Here is a 14223-nt window from a genome sequence, read left to right as displayed (position 1 = left end):
ATATTGATGCGCCTACCTCCTGGAGAGTGTTGTTCACTTTGTTGGCTGTTATGATCTGAAACAAGTACTAAGGAAAGATAGGGGAAAGCTGTCCCTACAGTAAGACTAAGCTGAATTCCTACGATGTAGCGGGCAGCCTGTTCCTAGTGAACATACCCTCCTTAGTCCTCGACTTGTCTGAACGAAGACCTATAGAATTAAGGGAGGGGTCCCTAGGGTCCCTAAAAGAACTAAGGACTGGGACAAAAATGGGACACCTCCTAAACAGAAGTTGTTGCAGAACACAAAAAGACAAACTGACAAAAAGTACTAGAGGTCCCAGAGGACCAAGCGAACTGACAGAGAAAGGCACCGAAGCACCAGGCTAGAGAAAGTCAAACACTGAAGTCCAGCACAGCCAGGAGGGCAGAGCTGGAATATAAAGGCAGATGGTCAGGTGACCGCAAAACCCAAGATAAAAAAAAAACAAACAGAAGGGTTCTAACAGTACCCCCTCTTTTATGAGGAGCCTCTGGATCCTCCAGGCCCAGGCCTATCCGGAAACCTCCTGTGGAAAGCTTTAACAAACCTAGGAGCAGAGACATCATCCGTCCTTACCCAGGAGTTGCCTTCGGGACCGAAACCCTTCCAGGAGACAAGATACTGTAATCTCCCTCTATGCCATCTAGAATTCAAGATAAGAGAAATTTCATATTCGCCGTCTTCCACCACAGGAGGAACTGTGAGAGTGGCGTCCCTATCAGATACATCAGCCTTTTTCAACAAGGAGACATGAAACACAGGATTAATCTTCCAGGAAGTAGGGACATCCAACCTAACAGCAGACGGGTTAACTACCTGAAGCACTTTAAATGGACCCACAAGCTTAGGACCCAGTTTTTTAGAGGGAATCCTCAACCGCAAGTTCTTTGAGGACAACCAAACCATGTCACCCACAGTAAACAAAACCTCTTTACGTTTCCTGTCAAAATACTTCTTGGACTTGTTGTTAGCCTCTTGAAGGTTGCAAATTACATTAGTCCAAACTCTCTCCAAATCACCGGAAAAATTCTCCTCCTCCGGCACCGCCGACCCTAAGTTGAAAAACGAACCAAAATACGGATGTCTCCCAGTACAACAAAAAAAAAAGGAGAACACCCAGCAGAGGAGGATGTATGATTGTTAAGAGCAAATTCTGCGAGAGGCAGAAACTCACACCACACCTCTTGATTGTCTGCCACAAAACAACGCAAAAACTGTTCAACATCCTGGTTCTTTCTTTCAGTCTGTCCATTAGACTCAGGATGATAACCAGACAAAAATGACAAATGGACTCCCAACCTGTCACAAAAAGCACGCCAAAAGCGAGCCACAAACTAAGGTCCTCTATCAGAAACAATATCCGTGGGAGCGCCATGGAGCTTGACAATCTGCTTAACAAACGCCTTAGCGAGTGTCTTGGTGCAGGGCAACTTAAAGAATGGAACCAAATGACACATCTTACTAAAACGGCCCACGACCACCCAGATGACAGTAAAACCCTTGGACACAGGAAGATCAGTAATGAAATCCATTGTGAGATGCGTCCAAGGTGCACTAGGAACCTCCAGAGGGTAAAGCAATCCCACAGCAGGAGTATGTAAAGCCTTTGACCTAGCACCCACAGTACATTGACGCACCCACTTGAAGACTTCCTTCTGCCATCCAGGCCACCAAAAACTGCAACTGATAAGTCGCTTAGTTTCCAAAATTCCTGGATGACTTGCCAACCGAGACTCATGACACTCCACAAACAAATCTCTCCTAAAGGCTCTAGGCACGAACAACCTCCCATTGGGACTGTTAGATGGAGCATCATCTTGAGCTTTCAGAATCCCATTCTCCAAAACGGAGTCCAAAGCCGCCACCACAACTCCTTTCCGTAAAATGCTCTCCTCCTCTTCGGCACCAACCGTAGGAGAGAAGCTGTGAGATAAAGCATCGGCTTTAACATTCTTAGTACCAGGGATATAGGTAACAGAAAAATGAAACCGAGAAAAAAAATGTGCCCACCTAGCTTGACGGGCATTCAAGCGCTTGGCAGCATCCAGATAGATCAGATTCTTATGATCTGTGAAAACCTGAATAGGAAATCTAGCGCCTTCCAAAAAATGACGCCAATGTTCAAACGCAAGTTTAATATCCAGCAACTCCCGATTTCCAACATCATAATTCAGTTCGGTTTTCGAAAAGAAGGCACAAGGATGTACTCCACCCTTATTCTCCTGAGACAAAACTGCTCCGACCCCCACCGATGAAGCATCGACCTCGACCAAAAAAGGCTTGGTCTCATCAGGCTCAATAAGGATAGGGGCAGAACTGAACCTCTCTTTTGAGATACTCAAACGCTTCAATGGCCTCAGTAGTCCACTGGGCCATATTCGCCCCTTTCCTGGTGAGATCGGTTAGAGGTTTAACAATTACAGAAAAATTCTTAATGAATTTCCTGTAATAATTGGCAAAACCCAAAAATCTCTGTATAGATTTCAAACCAATAGGCCTAGGCCATTCCTGCACAGCCTGAACCTTCACCGGGTCCATCTCAAAGCCCTCGCTGGAGACAATGTAGCCCAAAAAACTAATTTTCTGCACAGCGAACTTACATTTCTCCAGCTTAGCAAAGAGTGAATTATCACTCAATAACTGCAAAACTTCACGTACACTCTGCCAATGGGAATCTAGATCTGGCGAATAAATCAAAATGTCATCCAAATACACAACCACATTCTTACCAATCAAAGGTCTCAGGATGTCATTAATAAGGTTCTGAAAAAATGCAGGTGCATTGGTAAGACCAAAAGGCATCACCAGATTCTCAAAATGACCTACCGGAGTGTTAAAGGCAGTTTTCCATTCATCACCCTCCTTCACACGTAACAAATTGTATGCCCCCCGGAGATCAGTTTTGGAGAACCACTTGGCTCCCACTAACTGGTTAAACAAGTCAGGAATTAACGGCAATGGGTAGGAATTGCGTACGGTAATCTTATTAATTTCACGAAAATCCAGACATGGACGTAAACCGCCGTCCTTATTTTTAACAAAGAAGAATCCAACTGCCACAAGTGACTTAGAAGGTCTAATGTGACCAGCAGCCAGGCTAGCCTCTATGTACTCCTCCAAGGCCTTTCTTTCAGGGATAGTCAGATTAAACAAGAAACTTTTGGGAAGAGTAGCACCTGGAACAAACTCAATGGCGCAATCATAATCCCTATGAGGAGGTAAAACTTGCGACTCCTCCTCCGAAAAAAACCTCCAAAAATCTTGAATAGGTATGGTAATTCTCCTTTTTCCACAGCTGCAATGCGACCATTACAACATTTATCACAGCACTTCGGACTCCAAGACTTAATCACATTAGTAGACCAGTCCAATAAAGGATTGTGCAGTTTTAACCAAGGCAATCCTAGAACAACTGGAGAGGGCAAATTATCCGAAACAACCAAGTCCAAAATTTCTTGGTGACCTCCATTGAAAGTGACAGGAAATGCAGCAGTCTTGTGAGTAATACATTTCAAAGGAGTGTTATCAATTGCAACCACAGAAATAGGTGATGGCAACGGTTTGGATTTCAATTTAAGTTTTTCCAAAAACCCTTTATCAATCACATTAAGTGTTGAACCACAATCCACAAATACCTGAAATTCAATCAAATCTCCTTGCAGAGTAGTACTCCCAGAAAGAAACACTCCTGCAGAGCGTAAAAAAGCTATGCAGATGTAACTGACCTTTTTTTTTTTCTTTACTTAAACGATGCTCACAATACTTAATCAAATGGTCGGCTTTACCACAATAAAGACACAAACCTTCGGTGAATCTCCGATCTTTCCTGAGAGCGGAGTGACCTCGCCCCAACCTCCATCGGTTCTCCGCTGACAGAGCAGATTTTCTGGGAACTAGGACCTGAAGTTACAGGAGTTTTTACATCATTAACCCTGGACCTCAGTCTCCTGTCAATACGAACAGCTAACTGCATAGCTTCCTGTAGAGTCTCAGGTACAGGGAATGCAATTAGCAAATCCTTAACCCTTTCACTCAGATCAGCAAGAAATAAACATCTCAGCGCCGAATCATTCCATTTAACTTCTAAGGCCCATCTCCTGAAGTGTGTGCAATAATTTTCATCATCATCTGACCCCTGATTCAAACGTCTAAGTTCTGATTCAGCAGATGAGATTCGATCAGGATCGTCATATAATAGCCCCATAGCAGAAAAAAATTCTTCAACAGAACTTAAACACGGATCATTAGGTTGGACAGAAAAGGCCCACCCCTGTAGTTCTTTGCGCAAAAGTGATATAATAAAACCAATGTGCTGTGATTCATTCCCAGAGGACCTTGGTCTCAAACGAAAATATAACAAACAAGCATTTTTAAAGGAAAAAAAAAATCTTGCTGTTTACCATAAAAAACATCAGGCAGTCCTACCTTGGGTTCGACAAAATGCGCTCCAGGACAGCTACTCACGTGTTGCTGAAGCTCGGCCACCTCCAGAGACAATCCCTGCAGGCATTGAGCCAACTCCTGGACAGAAACCATACTGATCCCCTAATTTCTTTCCTTTTTAGTTTTTTTTTTTTTGGGCTGGACTTACTGTTATGATCTGCAACATAAACTAAGGAAAGATAAGGGAAAGCTGTCCCTACAGTAAGACTAAGCTGAATCCCTACGATGTAGCGGGCTGCCTGTTCCTTGTGAACAGACCCACCTTCGTCCTCGGCTAGTCTGAACGGAGACCTATAGATTTAAGGAAGGGGTCCCTAAATGAACTAAGGACTGTGACAAAAATGGGACACCTCCTAAACAGAAGTTGTTGCAGAGCACAAAAGACAAACTGACAAAAAGTACTAGAGGTCCAGAGGACCAAGCGAACTAGACAGATAGGCACCGAAGCACCTGGCTAGAGACAGTCAAAACAACACTGAAGTCCAGCAAAGCCAGAAGGGCGGAGCTGAAATATATAGGCAGATGGTCACGAGACCACAAACACAAGATAGAACCCTCCTGTTAGTTTTTTCTAACAGTGTTTGTGTGTTTGTGTCAGCGTTTGTATCAGACTTTTTTGTGTCAGCATCTTTGTGTCAGCGCGTTTGTGTGCGTGTTTGTGTGAGTGTGAGCGTGTTTGTGTGAGCGTTGTCAGCGTGTTTGTGTGAGAGTGTTTTTATGTGAGTGTGTTTGTGTGAGCGTGTTTGTGTAAGCGTGTGAGTGTTGTGTGAGCGTGTTTGTGTAAGAGTGTTTGTGAGTCAGTTTGTGTGAGAGTGTGAGCCTGTTTGTGTGAGAGCGTCAGCTTGTTTGTGTCAGCTTGTTTGTCAGCGTGTTTGTATGAGTGTGTGAGCCTGTTTGTGTGAGCCTGATGGTGTAAGTGTGTTTGTGTGAGCGTGTTTGTGTAAGCGTGTGTGAGATTGTGATCGTGTTTGTGTGTGCATGCTTGTGTGTTTGTGTGAGTGTCAGCATGTTTGTGTGAGCGTGCTTGTGAGAGAGTGTTGGTGTAAGCGGGTTTGTGTGAGAGTGTGAGCGTGTGAGGAGATTTGTGTGAGGTTTGTGCAAGTGTGGATGGGTCAGCGTGTTTGTGCAAGCGTGTTTGTGCAAGCGTGTTTGTGTCAGTGTGTTTGTGCAAGTGTGGATGGGTCAGTGTGTTTGTGCGAGCGTGTTTGTGCGAGCGTGTTTGTGCGAGCGTGTTTGTGCGAGCGTGTTTATGTGAGTATTTGTGTGAGCGTCTTTTTGTGAGCGTGTTTGTGTAAGTGTAAGTGTTGTGTGAGCGTGTTTGTGTGAGAGTGTGATCATGTTTGTGTGAGCATTTGTGTTTGTGCCAGCGCGTTTGTGTGTTTGTGTGAGAGTGTGTGCATGTGTTTGTGGGAGAGTGTGTGCATGTGTTTGTGTGAGAGTGTGTGCATGTGTTTGTGTGAGAGTGTGTGCTTGTGTTTGTGTGAGAGTGTTGTGTGAGAGTGTTGTGTGAGAGTGTTGTGTGAGTCTGTTTGTGTGTTTGAGTGACTGTGTGTGTGTGAGAGACAGTATGTGAAAGAGTGTGTGTGTGTGTGTGTGTGTGTGTATGTGTGTGTGTAAAGTAAAGTTAGTATTATCAAATCCTTCCCAAATTTACACCTCCAGGAAATTTAAATCAGTTGCAAAAGTATTGCTCCTATTTTGTTACTATCTAAACCTGGGGTGTGTTTTAAATTAAGGTGAGTTCAATAGTTAGAAAAATCTGATACTTTCTATAAATTATTAGGTGTAATTTAAACATTTTGCTATCAAAAAAACAGCCTCCTCCATATCCCCTCAAGCTGTCCTATCCATCACCAAGATAGATGCGTTTTCTTCCATTTAGGTAGACGTAATCTTCAAAGAATTTGCTTCTATTTTACATTAAGTAGCTGGAAGGTATATCTTGCAAACTCTAGATGTGATGTTTGCCTATCAAACAATTGTTTGTGCGAGTGTGTTTGTGCGAGCGTGTTTATGCGAGCGTGTTTGTGAGAGTGTGAGCATGTTTGTGAGAGTGTCAGCGTCTTTGTGTCAGCGTGTTTGTGGGAGCCTGTTTCTGTAAGCGTGTGTGTGAGTTTGTGTGTGCATGCTTGTGTGAGTGTTTTTATGTGAGTGCCAGCGTGCTTGTGCCAGCGTGCTTGTGCGAGATCGTGTATGCATGCGTGATAGTGAGTGTGTGAGAGAGGGTGTGTGTGTGCATGACAGTGTTTGATAGACAATGTGTGTGTGTGCGCGTGATAGTGTGTATGTGTGTGTTTTACAGTGAGTGAGTGTGCGCATGTGATAGTGAGTTTGTGTGAGTGTGTCTGAGAGTGTGTGTAGGAGAGTGAGAGAAAGGTTGTGTGAGTGTATGCACATGATAGTGAGTGTGTGTGTAGGAGAGTGTGAAAGAATGTTTGTGAATGCAAGAAAGAGAAAAAGAGAGTCGGGGAGTGTGTGCATGTGTGTGTCAGTGAGTGAGTTATGCACACACAAAGGACGCAGACGTGACGTACGGTACATAGACATGCACTCATACACAGACAAGCACACATACAATACGCAGACATGGACACGGAGACACGCACATATACAAAAATATACACAGATAAGTACACATACAGGATAGATGTTAGAACCCTTCTGTTAGTTTTTATCTATTTTGTGGTCACATGACTTTCTGCCTATTTATTCCAGCTCCGCCCTTCTGGCTTTGCTGGACTTCAGTGTTACTATTACTCTTAAGCTAGCCAGGTGCTTTGTACCTATCTCTATAGTTTGCTGGGCCCTTGGACCTCTAAGTACTATTTGTCTGTTTGTCTTTGCTCCGCTCCAACTTCTGCTAGGAGGTGTCCAACTTTATCCCAGTCCTTAGTTCTTGTAGGGACTCCTTCCTTATATCTATAGGTCTGCGTTCAGACTAGCCGAGGACGAAGGCGGGTCTGTTCACAAGGAACAGGTTGCCCGCTGCATCGTAGGGAATCAGCTTAGTCCTATTGTAGGGACAGATTTCCTATCTTTCCTTAGCTCTTGTAGCAGATCATAACAATACGCACATATACATATTTGAAGACAAATTTACAGAAACCCTGCTGTGAACTCCCTAAAGTTAACGCAGTTCACAGCTGGCCATTTGACAAAGAGGTAAACAGTGGAAACCCCCCCACAAATGACACCATTTTGGAAACTAGACCCCTCAGGGAACTTATCTAGATGTGTGGTGAACACCTTGAACCCACAGAAATTTATAACATTGAGCCGTAAAAATAAAATGTTCACATTTTTTCCACAAAAATTTTTTCAGCCCTCAATTATGCATTTTCATAAGGGATGCAACATGCAATTTGTTCAGTTTCTCCTGAGTAAGCCGATACCCCAGATATGGGGGAAAACCAGCATTTGGGCACACTGCAGGGCTCGGAAGGGAAGGAGCGCCATTTGACTTTTTTGAATGCAAAATTTGCTTGAATAATTAGTGAATGCCAGGTAGCGTTTGGGGAGCCCCTGATGTGCCTAAACAGTGTAAACTCCCCACAAGTGACACCATTTTGGAAACTAGACCCCTCAGGGAATTTATCTAGATGTGTTGTGAACACCTTGAACCACCAGGTGCTTTACAGAAGTTTATAACATTGAGCCGTAAAAATAAAATTTTTACATTTTTCCCACAAAAATGTTTTTCAGCCCCCAATTTTGCATTTTCATAAGGGTAACAGGAGAAATTGCACCATGCAATTTGTTGTTCAGTTTTTCCTGAGTATGCCGATACCCCATATGTGGGGGGGGGACCAGTGTTTGGGCACACGGCAGGGCACGGAAGGGAAGGAGCGCCATTTGACTTTACGAATGTAAAATTTGCTTGAATAATTAGCGGAAGCCATGTCACGTTTGAGGAGCCCCTGATGTGGCTAAACAGTAGAAACCCCCCACAAGTGACAGTATTTTGGAAACCAGACCCCTAAAGGAACTTATCTACAGTTGAAACAAGAAGTTTACATACACTATATAAAAAGTCACATATGCATGTTTTTCTCAATATCTGACATGAAGTCAGAATAAACCTTTCCTGTTTTAGGTCAATTAGGATTACCATAAATTTTAATATTTGCCAAATGCCAGAATAAAATATTCTATAATATAATAAAAATATTATGTACCCCAAAATGTTACCAATAAAAAAAAACAATTTATCCTGCAAAAAAACAGCCCCCACTCAGGTCCGTCATCTGTCTCTGGAACTATAGAAAGACTCAGGAAAAGCAACATGGCTTCCGCAAATAAAATCCAGTGACTTCTGCGCTCCCAAATCCAAATGCCCCACTCCTTTTAAGTCCCACTGTGCCTAAATCACAGTAAGCGGCCACATGTTTGGCATTATTGTAGTGTGGAGAGAGCACTTAACAATTTACGGGGTGCTTGTGTCTCCTGAATCACAAGCTGGTCACAATGTATGGGGGCGCTACAATATATGGGGGCACAATGTATGGGCACTAAACTGGCATATTTGCAATTCTCCAGAAAAAAAAGATTGGCGTGGGTGTCACAGAATAGTAACTGCAGCCATAGATGAATTCATTGAGAGGTGCAATTTCTACAATGGGGTCACTTTTTGTTTTTTTCTGCTGTTCTGGCAACTTCGGGGCTCCGCAAATGTTGCACGCAAACTATTCTAGCAAAATCTGTGGTTTCTTAGGCAGTAAAGTTTCTAATATGGGGTCACTCTTGGTGAATTCTGCTGTTCTGGCACCTCAAGGGCTCAGCTAATGGAGCCCACAATCTATTCAAAAAAATCTGCACTCTAAAAGTAAAGTAGCGCTCTTTCCAATCCAACCCCTGCTGTGTGCCCCTGGATAAAATCTTGAGGGGTCTAGTTTTCAAAATGGGGTCAGTTGTGGGGGGTTTCCATTGTTTAGGCACATCAGGGGCTCTCCAAATGCGACATGGCGTCTTTTCTCAATTCGAGCCTTTTTTGCATTCTAAAAGTCAAACAGTGCTCCTTCCCTTCCGAACTCTGCCGTGCACCCAAACAGTAGTTTTCGCCCTACATATGGAGTATTTGCGTGCTCAGGAGAAATTGCACAACAAATTTTGTGGTCCATTTTCTCTTGTTACCCTTGTGAAAATAGAAAAATGTAAGGCCTGTAGTAAAAAAAATTTGTGAAAAAAGTTAAATGTTCACATGAACTAAAGCAATGTGGAAGGAAAAAATGAAGCACCTTAAGGATTAATAAACGTCTTGATCTGTGTGTCATTTATGCTAATGACACTACCTCTCTGGACTTGATATCTCCTCCCTACTAACCAAAATCCCATAATGTCTGTCTGTAATTTCATCCTTCTTCTCTGCTAGATTTCTAAAACTTAACAAGGATAAAACAGAATTCATCATCTTTCCACCATCTTATTTACCCCCCCCCCATCTGACCTATCTATAAACGTCAATGGCTGCTCACTCTCCCAAGTCCCGCAAGCTCGTTGCCTTGGGGTAACCCTGGACTCTGATCTCTTCTTCAAACCACATATCCAAACCCTTTCCACTTCCTGCCGACTCCAACTCAAAAATATCTCCCGATTCCGCACATTCCTCAACCATGAATTTGCAAAAACACTAGTGCACACCCTCATCATCTCCCGCCTCGAATACTGCAACCTCCTTCTCTGTGGCCTCCCCTCTAACACTCTTGCACCCCTCCAATCTATCCTAAATTCTGCTGCCCGACTAATCCACCTGTCCCTACGCTATTCCCCAGACTCACCTCTCTGTCAATCCCTTTACTGGCTCCGCATTACCCAGACTCCAGTTCAAAACCCTAACCACGGCATACAAAGCCCAAAGCCATCCACAACCTGTCTCCTCCATATATCTGTGACCTAGTCTCCCGGGACATACCTGCACGTAACCTCCGATCCTCACAAGATCTCCTGCTCTACTCCCCTCTTATCTCCTCTTCCCACAATCGCATACAAAATTTCTGCCGTGCGTCCACACTACTCTGGAACTCTCTACCCCAACACATCAGACTCTCGCCCACCGTGAAAACCTTCAAAAGGAACCTGAAGACTCACTCACCTCTTCCAACAAGCCTACAACCTTTGCTCCAGCCAGTAACCATTGCTCCACCATACCCCTGCACGACTAGCTCTACCCTCACCTACTGTATCCTCACCCATCCCTTGTAGACTGTGAGCCCTCACGGACAGGGTCCTCGCTCCTCCTGTACCAGTCACCGTCACATTTTGTTAAAGATCATTGTAATTGTTTTTGTAGGTATACCCCTTTTTTCACATGTAAAGCGCCATGGAATAAATGGCACTATAATAATAATAATAATATTAATGTGTTTTTTAGCACCTTAAGGGATGCAGTTTTTAGAATTGTGTCACTTATGGGTATTTTCTGTCATATAGACCCCTAAAAATCACTTCAAATGTAATGTGGTCCCTAAAAAAAAAAAACGGTTTTGTAAATTTTGTTGACAAAATGAGAAATCGCAGGTCAACGTTTAACCCTTATAACATATAATAATTGTTTCAAAAATTGTGCTGATGTAAAGTAGACATGTGGGAAATGTTATTTATTAACTATTTTGTGTGACATAACTCTGATTTAAGGGCATAAGAATTCAAATTTGAAAATTTGCAACATTTTCAACATTTTTGACAATAAACGCAAGTCATATTGAACAAATTTTACCACTACCATGAAGGACAATATGTCACGAAAAAACAGTCTCAGAATCAGTGAGCTCTGTTGAAGCGTTCCAGGGTTAGTACCTCATAAACTTACCCTGGTCAGAATTGTAAAAATTGGTTTGGTCATTAAGGGGAATCTGTTACCCCTTGGGACTTATCTGACCTACTAAGATGGGCATACAGGTGACAGAAATGTAAATCTATTTATACCTGTATTCCTCATATTAGAGGTCTTATTGCTGTGAAATGTCTTCTTATTCATTCTGGTTTCTGATGCGTTCCAGTCCCTGGGCCCGGAAGAAATCCCCACCTCCTGTGTGATTTATAATGTTTCCCCACTCCACTGCACGTCACGGTGCCCTGTGACGTGCAGCTGCGGCGACCAAATCCCGGACCGGGAAGTCATAGAGACTTGTAGGTGCCTGCGCACAAGATCCCTGCAGTACTATGACCAAACACGGGAGTGCGCCTTCTGCAAAATGTGAAGTGCGCAGGCGCGGGATTTGGTCGCCGCAAATGCACGCCACAGGGCACTGTGACGTGCAGGGGAGGGGGGAAACATTATAAGTAATATAGGAGGCAGGGATTTATTCCAGGCCCAGGGCCCGCAAGCCATCAGAAATCAGAATGAATAAAAAGAAATTTCACAGCAACAAGACCTCTAATATGAGGCATACAGGTATGAATAGATTTACATTTCTATCACCTGTATGCCCATATTGGTAGGTCAGATAAGTCCCAGGGGGTGAAAGATTCCATTTAAGGTCAAAATTGGCTTGGTCACTAGGGGATAAAATATATGGGGAGAAGCCACGGCGTTTTTTTTTTTTCATTTATTTAATGCGCTGACTGCAACTGTCATCAGCGTTGCCTGGTCTTGCTAGTCACAGGAAGACCAGGAGAGGATGATGACAGTTGTCAGCACCCGGTATCAGCGCTAACCAGGGCTGTGGAGTCAGAGTCCATTTTGGTGGAGTCAGAGTCGGTATCAAATGGACTGACTGACTCCTAAAATATATAATAAATTGAGTACAATAGTTCAATGCAGTTTGTGGGGAATATTTTTTCATAAGAATTTTGGAAAGTTATGAAATGTCCTATTCCTGATCTAAGGGTCTAGACTTTTAGCTGAGATGAATCTGTGCTACAGTAAATTTATCACTTAAACATGAGCCATGTATGAGGGAGTCGGAGTCGTGGAGTCGGTGTCATGGAAATTGAGGAGTCGGAGGTTTGGCTTACCGACTCCACAGTCCTGGCGCTAACTGTACTGCTTTTCCAGGCGCTGGAGCTTTTCATTCTGGTACATGTCAACCGTGTGTCATCAGTGTGCACGTGTGCGGCACGCACGCATTTCCTTCGTGCTGCTAGAAAAAATTACATGTCTGCAAGTTTTTCACACGGACACGTCGTCCATGTGAAAAAAACGACATTCGTGCACCACCACTGAATACAATGGGTGTGCGTGTGTCCGTTTTTGCAGCCCTTAAAGGGAATCTGTCACCACTTTGGAGTTATCAGACCTCTACTATGGGCATACAGGGTACAGAAAAGTAAATCTATACATACCTGTATGGCCATGGTAGAGATCTGAATGCAGAGAAATGTAGTTTTTTCTCCTTGGTTTTTCACAGGCTTGCCGTCCCCCCACAGGGAGGGCGCTTTGTTTCCTCCCGGGCCCGTTTGTCTGAGTACAGTGCCACAGTGCTCTATTGCGCAGGCGCCGGGGAGTCACTGTGGCACTGTGCTCAGCCAAACGGGCCCAGGAGAAAACAAAGAGCGCTCCCGGTATGCCGCGCTTTGCGCTTGTGTCGGGAGGTGAGGGAAGAAAGCGCACGTCACAGGGACCTGTCAAGTGCAGGGAGGGGGAGAAATATGGTAAACATGGACATAGGCGGGGAATTGGTGGAATAATAAGCAGATTGGTGGGGATAGCTTGGTATCTTGTGAAAAACCAAGGAGATAAAACTACATTTCTCTGCATTCAGACCTCTACCATGGGCCATACAGGTATGTATAGATTTACTTTTCTATACCCTGTATGCCCATAGCTCCAAAGTGGTGACAGATTCCCTTTAAAAAGTGGATGTGTGAAGGTAGGCTAACACATACACTTCACATACTGTGTGTAAATAGACAGCACATCTATACTACAGATATGCAACCACCACATATACACTATGGATTAAATCAGCATTTTTTAAGAGAAAACAAACAGATAAAATCTATCTTGGAGAGACCTGCACCTCTTTTGCACCGACTCCTGATTTTGGCTTACAAATTCCTGACCCAAATCCAGGCCAAAATCTGTCTGTGAATGTGTCCCCAGGATGGCGGCAGTAATATGGGACAGTGTCTTTCTGATTTCTCCCACAGTCCCTGCAGCAGGTTCAGCCGCACAGTAACAGATGTGATACCAGGGGTGAGGGGAGACACCTGCTGCAATCCTTGTATCCTGCAGTACTGCGGCCATTGTACCGGGGTCCTAGAAAGTTCTACTGCAGGGAAGACAGTGGAGGGAGGAATACGGACACGGATCATTAATACTTATCTGTCACTTTGTGCGGAGCCTGAGATCAGTAAATCACAATCTTCCATCTGCGGCCTGGAGAAAATGCTGCTCATGTTTGGGGTCTAAGGGGAGGACACATCTGCCGGTGAGACGACTGCTCTGCTCAAGTGATCGGCTGCAGCTGGTGCGAGTGGCGGATCGAGCGATGTCATAAGGCAGAAGGCGATGAGGTCAAAAGAGAAGAGAGAAGCCCAGGACCAGCACAGCAATTCATTATTGTCACTGCTTTCTTCATTTTCTTTGTAATCTGGAATAAATATTTATTTAGAAACTTCTCTGTGATAGAACAACCACCCCCAATAAACCCAGCACAGGATGTGCCCCGGAGTCTCTACTATAGTGCACATGATATAATCCATATCTATATACTTCATGGTACAAATGGTGACAAGAGCACTACCTGCAGCCACCAGTAGAGGGAGCGCAGGAGCGAGCTGCATGAAGCCGCACATTACATGTCGTGTCAATACATTTAC

General features: G+C 44.0%; 1 long non-coding RNA gene across 1 annotated transcript in view; it reads left to right on the top strand.

Moving 5' to 3' along the window:
* LOC141213642 (uncharacterized) overlaps window positions 1–14223 on the top strand; it is a 21797-nt gene extending 7574 nt beyond the window's left edge. Inside the window, exon 3 of the long non-coding RNA XR_012283065.1 lies at window positions 13552–14223. This is a non-coding gene — a long non-coding RNA (uncharacterized lncRNA). The remainder of the gene's footprint in view (window positions 1–13551) is intronic.

Source organism: Phyllobates terribilis, unplaced genomic scaffold (genome assembly GCF_046119375.1).
Source record: "Phyllobates terribilis strain yellow unplaced genomic scaffold, ASM4611937v1 Scaffold_200__1_contigs__length_3551848, whole genome shotgun sequence".
NCBI lineage: Eukaryota > Metazoa > Chordata > Amphibia > Anura > Dendrobatidae > Phyllobates > Phyllobates terribilis.
This window is presented reverse-complemented; position numbering and strand designations above follow the sequence as displayed.